Source organism: Cebus imitator, unplaced genomic scaffold, assembly GCF_001604975.1.
Source record: "Cebus imitator isolate Cc_AM_T3 unplaced genomic scaffold, Cebus_imitator-1.0 Scaffold208, whole genome shotgun sequence".
Taxonomy (NCBI): domain Eukaryota; kingdom Metazoa; phylum Chordata; class Mammalia; order Primates; family Cebidae; genus Cebus; species Cebus imitator.
The window spans coordinates 3,364,048-3,375,794 of NW_016107523.1; the positions used below are offsets into that span (position 1 = coordinate 3,364,048).

Sequence of the window (11,747 nt, forward strand, 5' to 3'; positions counted from 1 at the left end):
GAGGTCACAGCATACCTGTTTCCTCAGTAGCTGGCACATAGGAAACTGAACAGCACACGATTGAATGAATGAGCAAGAAAAAATAAAATAGGAAAAAGAATTATTAGTATCAGATGGCCCATGTAGCACCAAAAATGAAGAGAAAGTTAGATGGTGATGTGGGAAACAGGAGGACTGTGGTTGCCAGCTGTGAGCCCATCTGCAAGCACACAGCAAGAAGCTCTTGATCAATAACGTGAACCCACAGCAGGATGAAAAAGGTGCAGCTGAGGTTCTGCAAAGAATACTCGGTGACAAGACCCATACGAACAAGCAAAGGATTGGAAAACTCCCGAGGACGCAAAAGTGTATTGGCCATTAGGGCTCCTGAGGGGTGACCAAGCCTTAAGGGACGCCTCTCACTTGGCGCCTGCTCCTGCCAAGCCCTTTACCGGGTTTCATTCCCAGTTACCCCACCCCGCGCCAGTAGTGGAAACAGGTAAAACCTGGAGAACTAGGTTCTACTTTGGGGGCTGTTCCGGGCATGCGTGATTGCCCGCGCGCACAGGCGCAGTAACTTCCCCGGTAACTGGTACTGCCCATTTTAGATATGGGGAGCGGTTTCTCAGGCTTCCCTAATTTATCACCTTTCCTTTGGGCCCCCACCCTCTTGTTCCTGTGGGCGAAGCCTCGCGAGATCGCCCTTGGCAGTCCCCGGCGGCGCCATCTTTGTGCCTGGCGAGCGACGGCGCCCGACGGAAGCCCTGAAGCCAGAGCTTGCTTGCCAAGCTCTATCTCAGACCGGATCCAGGAAATACGAGGCGGGCCTCGGTGGGAGGGACGCACTGAGGGAGGAGGGAGGAAAGGGGGGGCCGGCGGCGGCGGCTCACACCGGATCCCGGCCCCGAGCGGCGCTCACCCAGGGGGGTCGGGCGGGGAAGCGGCGCCAGCCCAGACCCCCCGCGTGAGCAGGCGACTGGCGTGAGGGCGAGGCGGCTACGGACAGCGAGCGGCGGCCGTCTGGTGAGTGTCCACTGGGAGGCCCGGCACCTGCCCGAGCTGGGACGTCGGGGGCGCCCCCGGGATAGTCCCAGTGACCCTGCGCCTGAGACGGTGGGCGTGTGAGCAACTGCGGGTGTCCCAGGGACTCCGCTCGGCCCGGGACTGCGGCTGACACCAGGAACTGCGGGGCTGCGGGAGGTTTGCGCAGGGCCTGGCGAGTCCGCGCCCGCCCCAGACGCCCCGGGAGGCCGAGGGGAGAGGGAGTGGCTGGGATGGGCTGGCGACTTGATTGGCCTTGGTCCCCCAAACGGAGGGGACGATGCCCTTCCTCGCTGGACCCTAGGCGTTGCGGAGAGTGAGCCTCAGTGGACCGACTTTAAGCCCCAGGAAGGTGTTTGAGGATGAGGACTAGCAGCACCAGCGTGGGGGCCGTTGAGGGTGTTGAGAGATGTGAACGTTAGTAGCAGTATAGTAATAATTGTTGAAGAGGTTTACAGATGACTGTTGGTAGGTGTTGAATAAGGAGAAAACGTTGTCTACTTTCCTTTAAAGATCACACAAGCAGTCCTCTGAGGTCCAACAACAGATTAGAGTTATTCCCAGTTGGAGTTCTGTAGCTTACTGCTGTGTGCCAGCTCATAAAGTGCGTAAAAGCAGGATTTGAAGGGTGAGGGACAAGGTGAGGCATCAAGTAAGCTGCATAAAAAATCCAAAGATTGTTCTGTTAATGTGTTAAAATGTAAAGCATTCTGTTTCTACTGAAATGAAAAATTTAAATTCTTTAAGAAAACTTGCCACCTTGGGTCCAGACCGGGCTTGTCAGTTTGATGTGTTCTTCAGTGACGTTTGTCAATCAGGCAGTAATTTTGGCATACGGTATATTTACTTCTGGTTTCTAAAAGAACAAGAATGAATGAGGAAAGGGAACAGTTTGACAAACTGAGCTTCCTTTGCACACTTTTTCATTTTGGAAGGATAAGAGAATTCACTTTTTTCTTTGCTTTAGTGATGATTTACAATAGTATACAAGAACACGTGTAAGAAGAAAGAAAGGGTTTTTAGAGATGAGAGTTTAATTTTACACAATGCTAAATTATAAAGGGCCTCATCACCCATGGTAAGTTTTGTGATGGTGTCTTTTTATGAACACCGGAAGAATGTAGGCACATACGTATACATGCTTCTTAGTCAATGTGTATGATACGAATCTTTGCAACTTTAGGGACAGCCCCCGCCCCCATTTGCTTACAACTGGCTTAATCAAAGGAAAGTTAGACTTCAGTGAAGGCAAATATTAAGTATGTGATTTTCATCTTCACATCTGAAAGAACAATCTACATTCAGTCACCCTGAATTTTCTTCCATATGTCTATTTGATGGAGTCTTCTCCTCAATTATAGATACCACATTGTGTACAGTTTGTTGGAGCAAACAGAGCTAACGTCGATTATATTCAGGCACTGGAGATCCTCGTAGCTACCCTGTGCTAATATCCCTATTGCACAGATAACAACACTAACCTCCAATATTCTTTGGTGACTTCCCTGAGGAGATTATATAGCTGGTAAATTGCAGAGCTGGAACTCAGACTCATGTAGGTCTGATTCTAGAGCGTGTGTTCTTTCACCATACTCCGCATAAGATTTTGTGCTGACTGATAAAAATTTTATGAAAATGGAAATTTGTGTTACAAAGAAACCTTTCAGTTCTGTTGGTAATCTTGAAAGCTTTCAGTGTCCTTGGCTCCAGATAATCTCAAGGTTTTTTTTTTTTTTTTTTTTTTTTTTTTTTTTTTTTTTTTTTTTTTTTTTTTTTTTTTTTTTTTTTTTTTTTTTTTTTTTTTTTTTTTTTTCGGATTTGTCCATTTTCTAGCCAGAGGTAACATTTGAGCTACAAGTCTGCTGATCTATAAAGATTCCTAATAGCCGGTAGTGACCTTTCTGAAATTCAGTTATTTTCAGTAATTTTGCCTCCTGTTTCATTATGCCGAAGATACTTCAGAGAACGAATATTTTGTTTATCCTGGTCCTGAGTAGTATTTCAAATTACATTGTTAAGATGGCAACTATCTATAGGGGTTTGGATTTGCTTTATCAGGGTTTGGAGGTACACATACACACCCCTGCCTTCTCCAGCAAATGGAGTACTTGACAGCTGACCCTGATTTTCTTCTTAATCATTTGATACAAAGGTTTTGGACCCTGTTCATGATTTGCAGAAAAGACAGCAGCTCTTCTGGGATCCAACATAATCTCCTATGGGGCAAGGAATGAAAGACCCTAAAAGGTTCCTAGGCAGTGTCTGAGGTGTTGGTGAAACAGCAGGAACATCTTGCCAGTGGTCACTTTTATGTCCCATTGGTCTCTGCGGTTGCGTTTCTTAATGTGCTGCAAATCCTGCCACCCTGGCCCTTATCTCTGCTCAAGAGAAGGGCTCCATAAAAGAACAGCCACAGAAATCAGAAAAAAAGAGAAGATACTAAATGTCTGGTACTCAGCCTCCACCAAGTCATTTGGTCAGGTTTAGCTGTCTAGTTAATTATCTCTGGCTGAAAGTTCTAGAAAAGTTATAAAATTTGGGATTTGCAGCTTCATCTTTTAAAAAGTACGTTGTTAAAAAAAAGAAGTACATTGTTTGGGGGCCTTCAGTTAAGTAGTCCTATCTTCATGGAACAGAAAAGAAGTCTTGCGTTCCTCAGTACATATCAGCATGTGTGTGTATTATGTGGATTTAGAGACTTTTAAATAATTACTTGGCATCTTGACAGGCAATCTTTTGTCTGAATAAGTTTTTTTAATATAGTTATACTCCCAAGAAAGAGTTAAATAAAGCATACTTCCTTGCTTGTGAAAGTAATTACTCATGGTATTTAGGCTATTTATTAGGGTGAAAAAATCAACAAATGATAATGTAGCTAAATGCTTACCAAATAAATAAAGCCTTTTTGAAATGATTTATATTGCCACCATATAAACACAAGAACATTGCCTCATGTGTACTTAGAAGTTTATTTTCATACCTTCTGTATAATAAACCTCAAATTATTACCATGGCCACAAATATTTATTTATCTAAAAGTGAAATGGACCTGATTAAATATTTGGAACTATCAAACTCAGTTAATCCTAAATGAGAACGTTAATTCATGGACAATTCTGTTTGTCCAACTCTAATATCCTGCTTGCCTCCCTGCTTCAAATTTCTCTATTTCCCATTCTCTCTTTCTGATGCTGTTCCTGCCATTTACCTGGCACCCTTAGTTTCCTGTTGACCTGAAGTCTTTGATAGAGTGGATGCTGACAAGGAAGGCATCAAAACTCCTCTAAGTCCCTTCTCCACATTCCTGTACTGTAGGAGGTCCAGAGGGATGTGGATAAGACCTCTTAACCCACCCTATTCTTTCTTGAAAAGGACAATGAGAATAGCCAGAGTGAGGGAGACACTGTCAAGACCCTCCAATGGTTTCTCCTCTTCTTCCCTCTCCTTAAGCACCAAGGAGGAAAGTTGATAAAAGGCCGCATGCTGCAGGAACCGGCACTGTACATTCATCCTCTTCAGCAGCCCCTGACCTTCACACTGTTTCCTCACTCCTTTCAGCTGCCATCCCCTCCTCCATCCTTCTTTCCCAGTTGGTCTTGCCTTCCTCCTCCCTGGATCTCCTCCCACCCCAGCTCTGCCTTTTTGCCCTCCTTTATGATATTCCTCCTGCTGTGCCTTCATAGTGGAAGAGGTGTGTGGTCCTAGGGAATCTCAGACTTCCAGTTATGGGAGGAAAGATCTCCTTTTTCTACCTCCAGGGCTAAATGGGTCAGGAGTAGTTGCTGTTATCCTAAGTTGGAATGCTAAATTGATTTTCCTGTAGAAACATTGCCCACACAGGGTCTGTGTTTCGTTATACTTCTGTAACCTTTTGAACGTTTAGGCTTCTGTGAACCAGCTTGGAAACCTAGCATATTGATCATTGTCGCATGGAAAGGCAAGTTCTGAGTTTTAAAGAGATGATTTTAAAAATCAGCTTGTACTCTAGAAATTATTGAGGGTTGCCTGCTTTAACTATTCACTGAAATAGTAGGTATTAATAGTACACCTTTAGCTGTCCGGAATTAGATTTATGTGGATCAGATGGCTCTTCTGGGAGATAAACCGATAGGCTTTTTAGATTGTCAATGAAGAATTTCTAAATTTAGGCACACGTTTTGAAATAAAATTTGTTAGTCCATCTCAGCTTAACATTATCATTAAAGCAGGCAGATCTTGCAGTTTTGTTGAAAGAACATAGTTTTGGTTTTTCATAAAAGGAATATCTTGTTCCCACCACAAATTATTGCTGATTTGAAACTTTTCAAAGGTATTGGACCTCTTGCAGTTATTTTACCCTCGTTTATTTAGTGTAAACATGGACAGCGTGTTTGTTTTACTGCAAGATTTTAAAATAAAGGGTTAGTGTATTGAGGTTACATACTGTTACCACCGTTTGTGATATTCAGACAATTAAGTGAGGGATTTCAAAGTGATAAAAACAAAGCTAAGTGCATGTTAAATTTGTTTTCCATAAATGTGTTCAGTCTTATCTTGGTTGAAGGAAATACTCCTAATAAAAGGCAAGATGGGTCTTTTTTTTTTTTTTTTTTTTTTTGGTTTTCAGACCACTCTTTCATTTGAAAAATGAATTTCAGTAAGTACACTCTGTTCATTTTAAGAGTTTACCAAGTTATTTAATTACACACAGAGTGTAGAGGTTAAAAATATCTCTGGGGTAAAATGCTCAGATGTTCAGATCTGATATTAACTAGCTCTGTGTTCTTGAGCAAATTACTTAATCTCTGACCTGTTCCCTCATTTTTGAAGTGGGGATATTGTGGTATCTACCTCATGTAAGGATTAAATGAGCCACAGGATGTATCATATTTAAAACATGCCTAGCAATGGAGAATGCTCAGAAAGAGTTAGTTCTTATTATTACGTTATCATCATCATTACTACTATTACTGTTATTACTTCAGCTACCTTCTGAGATGATATACCTTCTGTTCTGGGGTGTGGGCATGAAAGATATATTTGTTTACCTGGTAGTAATTTTTTAATGTAGAGTTTGTTTGAGAGGGCCGGGGAGAGAGCAGTATGTTAACTGCTGGATACATCCACAATTGGCCATAGTGCAGGAAATCCATAGAATGTTAAGCTTATTATTATTTTTTTTTCAGTAACACAATTCCTTTTGTTAGGTATAAAGAACTATGCCTTTTTGATGTTCGAGCAAAACTGGATTATTTGAGTAACTGCAATGTCTTTATTAAAATTGGGTTATCTTGTTATCTGCAGGCTAGAGTCTGTACAGGGGAAGCCTCAATTTCTAGATGATCCATTGTTAAGACTTTTTTTAAGCAGCACCATTTTCCCACAGAAAAAAATGTCACATAATAGTGTTCAGATTCCCAAGCCAGCCCAACATATCTGAATTTGAATACTGATAGTATTATGAAAACTAACTTTTATGTGTAACAGTGTCTCAGCAGGAACATGCACTGAGTGCATCAAGTACTGAAAGATTACGAACACGATCTTGCGGATAAGGCAGTAGGGTTATCTTTCTTTGCAGTCCTAGCAAGGACTGTCAAGCCTTGGGAAGAGAACTGTCTTCTCTGGTAGAGGCCGAGGGTAGGTAGTGGGGATTGGTCTCTAGAAGGCAGGAGCTTTTTTCTGGCTTGGGTCCTCAAAAGGCTGTGTAGTATAGTGGTAAGAGCATGGACTGTCCACTGAGAGTGCTTACCTTCAAATCTCTGTTCCATTACTTACAGAACTTCCCATCTGTAAAATGCAGATAAAAGTAGTGCCTCCCTTATGGGGTTCTTGAGAGGATCAAATGTGTTAATACGTGTGTAGCACTTAACATAGCACCTGGACCATAAGTGAGTGCATAAGAAATGTGATGTATTTTTTATTATTAAGCTTTACTGGTCTAGGATCTCTAGAATACCTTTTTCTGCTTCGCTGTCCACTGCCCACATCTTTTGCACTAAATAGGATTCTTCTCTTCCCTTTCCGTTGAGGAATGGTTTCAGACTTTTCGTTCCTGCCTGAAGTATTTTTAAAGGGGTTTTGGGGGAGTTTATTTTGTTTTTTAATGTTAGAGAAATAGCATTTAAAGAGTGCCTTCTGTGAACCCACCCCATTTCCCCATTTAGGCCTTGTTTTGATGGAGGTCATCATTTGAAGATAGATATTGACTGTGGGCATTGTCAGAATTGAATTACAAATTTCTCAATTTTTGGTAGTTTTTGCTAAGTCATTTCTTTTTAAATAAGCTTTTTATTTTGGAATAATTTTAAACTTACAATGAATTTGCAAAGATTGTACAGAATTCTCACATACTCTTCACCCAAGTATCTATAACCCTGGTACATTTGTCTGAACTAAGACATTAACATTGGTACATTATTGTTAGCTAAACTGTAGATTTTACACGATTTTACCAGAATCTCACTAATGTCCTTTTTCTGTTCCAGGATTCTATCTTGCACTTAGTTGTTAAGTCATTTTTAATTATTTGTATTTATATCATGGAGACCTCCAGTTCTTTAGTGAATAGATGTCTGTGACTATAAAACCATTTTCTGTTTTAAGTTTTCTGTGCATACTCAAAGGCTAGGTGTTTCCTCTAGGGATGACAAGTCCAGGGATTTATCTTGGCCCTGAACTTCACAGGTTGAAATAAAAGGAGAGAGTCCTATTATAGTGGAAAGAACACTGTGGTGACGGAGTATAGGCTAAAGCATTTTTATAATTTAAAACTGTATTTACATGGGACTAAATGGGTTATTTTATGCACTATTCATTTTTGATGGATTTAATTTCAAAATGACAAGTCATTCTTCCTATTAAAAGTGTTAAGCATGCTTCTTATTCTTGGATATAGAAGCTAATTGAAATGAATTGGAGAATTTAATTTTTTAGTGCTCGTCATAGTTGTGATTGATTTAATAAATTAGTATAATTTAATTTCAGTAATTTAGAACATTTGTTTATATGCAGTTTTAGAAAATCCTTCGTTTCGATTTATGTTAGCAGTAGAGTTTTTTTTGTTGTTGTTTTTTGTTTTTTGTTTTTTGTTTTCAGGGATACCATATGTAATAGGTGCCATTGTTATTCTAACTTTTCACACATGCCTTCAGTTTGATGTCAAAGTCATCATTTAGTGTAAACAGCAACTTATCTGTTAGGCTGCACATCATGAACTTTACTTTTAGAAAGTCTTATCTTTTATGTCACAGAAATAGTGTTTGGCTATTAGTCATGGATGGCAAAGAAATTAATTTCGAGATGTTTGGATAAAAATGTTTCAGTTGACTATAGTGTGTATTGAGGGACACTGCCAGTAAACAAATTTAGTTGGTAGGTGGAAATCCCCTAGAAGTTACAGAAAATTGGAAGGAGGTGAACTTAATTAAATAACTTCAATTGTTTAGATGTATTCAGAGCTTCTTATGACCTTGAACAAATCACCCAACTTCAAAGGACCTTGGTTTCTTAATTTGTAAAATTAGGGAGTTTGACTAGATGTGTAAATCTAGTTGTTAGTTAATTTCTAAGATTTAAAAGCCCTCTTGTTTAACAAAAACCTACAAGATCAAGTTGCTTATCCAAAATCTTTATGAATCAACACTCGTCACTAAATCTAGAAATAAGTCAGTTTATCAGTTGGGTTCATTCAAATAGTTTCAAACCAATATTACTGTAAGTCAGAAAGTCACTAGTTGGTTTGACATCTCTTGTATATTTTTGGTAATTAGTATATTGCTTGTTTAAATTCTGTTATTTGATTGTTGTGCTTTATCCTGAAGCAGTGAATTTGAAACTTCCTTGTTCTCATATTCCCTAAACAATTTGGAAAAATTTACTCCTTCACACTTAAAAAACAACCAAAAACCTTTTACTGAAGTTTAATATGCAGAAAGTACACATTATCAGTAGTGAACAACTCAGTGAATTTTCACCGAGTGCACTTGTGTACTAGCACCCAGATCAAAAAATTGAACATCACCAGCAACTTAGAAGTCCCCCTTTGTGCTCCCTTCTGATCGCTTACCACCTTATGTCCCTCCCCCGACCCCTGAACATTTTCCTAATTTTTAACACCACAAAGTAGTTTTGCCTACTTTTGTACTTTATCTAAATGGACTCTTTTGTCTCTGACTTCTTTTATGCAATGTAAATTTGAGATGTATTTATATTGTATGTAGTTGTAGACTGTTCATTCTCATACTGTGTACTATTCCACTGTATGAATAGATCATTATATATCATTATATTGTTGATGAATATGTAGGTGGATCTCAGTTTGTGGAGAATGTGTTTATGACCTTGGAGTAGGCAAAGATTTCTTCAACAGGACTTTTCAAGAATAATTACTTCTTAAACTGTTTAGATTAGATAAGGAATAGGAGAACTGGTTTACTGAAATATGAGCAGTTAAAATGTTTTAAATGTTAATATGTAGTTAAAACTTTTCATATTCTCCAAATCTCAGGAAGAATGTCAATATTTTTAACTAAATTTTCCAGGTAACAGGTTTGTACTTTCATAACTATTTTGGGAAGAATTCCTTCAAAAATGTGTCATGTACTTCGTTGTCTTTTTGACTTGCTTATTTGTAGGAGTTTTTTTTACTATATGCTGAAAATGAGCCCTTGCTAGTTGTAAATATCTTCTCCCATTGTGTGGCATGCTTTTCCTATTTCATGGTATTCTCCTGAGAGAATACCTTCAAATAAAGCTTCTAGAAGATTTATTGTTTTGTCTTTCACATATAGATCTAGCATATACCTGAAATTGATTTTTGTGTATCGTGTGAGATAGGGGATAATACTATTTTTTCCTATATGATAGCTAATTGTCCCACGCACCATTTCCCTGCTATTGTCAGGAATCAAATGTCCATATATCTGTGGTTCTCTTTCTGTGCTCTCTGTTCTGTTCCTTTGGTCTGTTTATCTCTACTTGTACTGAGACCACATTGTCTTGTTTATTATAGCTTTATCATAAAACTTTATATCTAGTAGAACAAGTTCTTCCACATTGTCCTTCGAAAGCATCTTCGCTATTCTTGGCCCTTTGCACATTTCTTTGATTTTAATATCATCTTGTCATTTTCCACACACACCCACAAAACCTGTTGCTATTCTGAATGGAATCGCATGGAATCTAGAGAGCAATCTGGGAAGAATTGACCTATTTATTGTTTTGTAATTCATGAACATGATACACTACTCCATTTATTTAGGTCTTTAATTTCCTTCAATAATGGTTGTGATTTTCTCCAGAAGATTGTTCACAGCTTTTGAGAGTTTTATTTGTAGATATTTTATATTTTTTGATATTATAAATGTTTATAGCCATTATTTTGTTTGTTTATATCTTTATATTGACCTCATATCTAACAATTTTGCTAAACTTTTAGTCATATATCTTTAGAGTATGTATTTAGTCTTTTACTATGTATTGAATCTTATCTGCAAATAAAGTCTTGTTTGTTTTTTTTCAAAATATTATACTTTTGTTTCTTATCTTACTGTACTGACTAGTATTTCGATTATAATGTTGAATAGAGGTAGTAATAATGGCACTATTGTCTTGTTTCCTTTCTTGAAAGGAAAACTTTGAACATTTCTCCACTAAATACGATGTTTACTTTAATTTTTTTCTAGATATCATCAGATTAAGGAAGTTTCATTCTGTTTGTTAGGAGCTTACATCATGAATAGATAATGAATTTTATCAAATGCTTTTCCTACTGTTAACCATAGGATATTCCTCAAATCAAATTATATTGATTGATTTCCTATTGCTAAATAAACTGCATTCCAGAAATAAACCCAGCCTGATCAATATCACATTTTCCTCTAATTTTGCTTTGAAATTTTGGATATTTGTTCGTGAGTGGGATTGGCCTGAAATTTTGTTTTTCTTGTACTGTCCTTGTCAGGTTTTAGTAGCCTTGTAAAATGAGTTAAGGAAGATGCCTGTTTTTTTGATTCTCTGGAAGGGTTTAGATTAAGTTTGGTTTTATTTTTTAAATGAATGATAGAATTTAGCAGTGAAACCATATAGGCATAGAGTTTTCTTTGTGGGAAAGCTCTTAATTACAGATGCAGTTTTAAAAATACTAAAAGTATTCTTCAAGTGTTTCTATTTTGTGATATCTGCTTTTATATTCATTATATTTTTATACTTCTTTTAGGAATTATTTTGCTCTTCTTTTTCTAACTTCTTAAGATGGGTAGGTAGGTGATTATACCCTTGTTTCCTTCCTGACATACACATTTAAAACTATACATTTCATTTTCAAGTATTGCTTTACCTTCATCCCATCATTTTTGAGATGTAACATTATCATTATTTTGCAATATTTTAAAATTCCCACTGTAATTTCTTTTTTGATCCATGGATTTTTAAATAGTATATTTCATAATTTCTAGTAATATGAGAATTTTCTAACTATATATTTTTTGTATTTTGTTTCTGGCTTTAATACATTTTCCTTAGAGAACTTTTTTTGAGTGATCTCAGTCTTTTAAAATGCCCTGAGACTTAATTTATGGCTCAGCATGTGGTCAGTTTTTGCAAATATGTAAGCCCTCAAAGAGCATGCATTCTGTAGTTACTGGATATATCATTCTACATATGCCCATTGATCAAGTTTGCTAATCATGTTGTATCTCTGTCCCTGCTAACTTTTTTGGTCTGCTTATTCTTTTAACTACTGAGAG

At 38.0% G+C, this 11,747-nt stretch overlaps 1 protein-coding gene across 8 annotated transcripts in view; it reads left to right on the forward strand.

The window, feature by feature from the left end:
• The first annotated feature begins 686 nt into the window (after nt 1-686).
• The window catches only part of TAB3 (TGF-beta activated kinase 1 (MAP3K7) binding protein 3), a 62,963-nt gene continuing 51,902 nt past the window's right edge, over nt 687-11,747 (forward strand). For 5 of the 8 annotated variants that reach the window (XM_017548468.2, XM_017548470.2, XM_017548471.2 and 2 more), the window contains exon 1: nt 696-1,002. The gene's annotated coding sequence lies outside the window, so the exon portion shown is untranslated. Of the gene's footprint in view, nt 1,003-11,747 lie in introns of all 8 variants that reach the window. The other 3 variants (XR_001830893.2, XR_001830892.2, XM_037745689.1) reach the window with 2 other exon arrangements.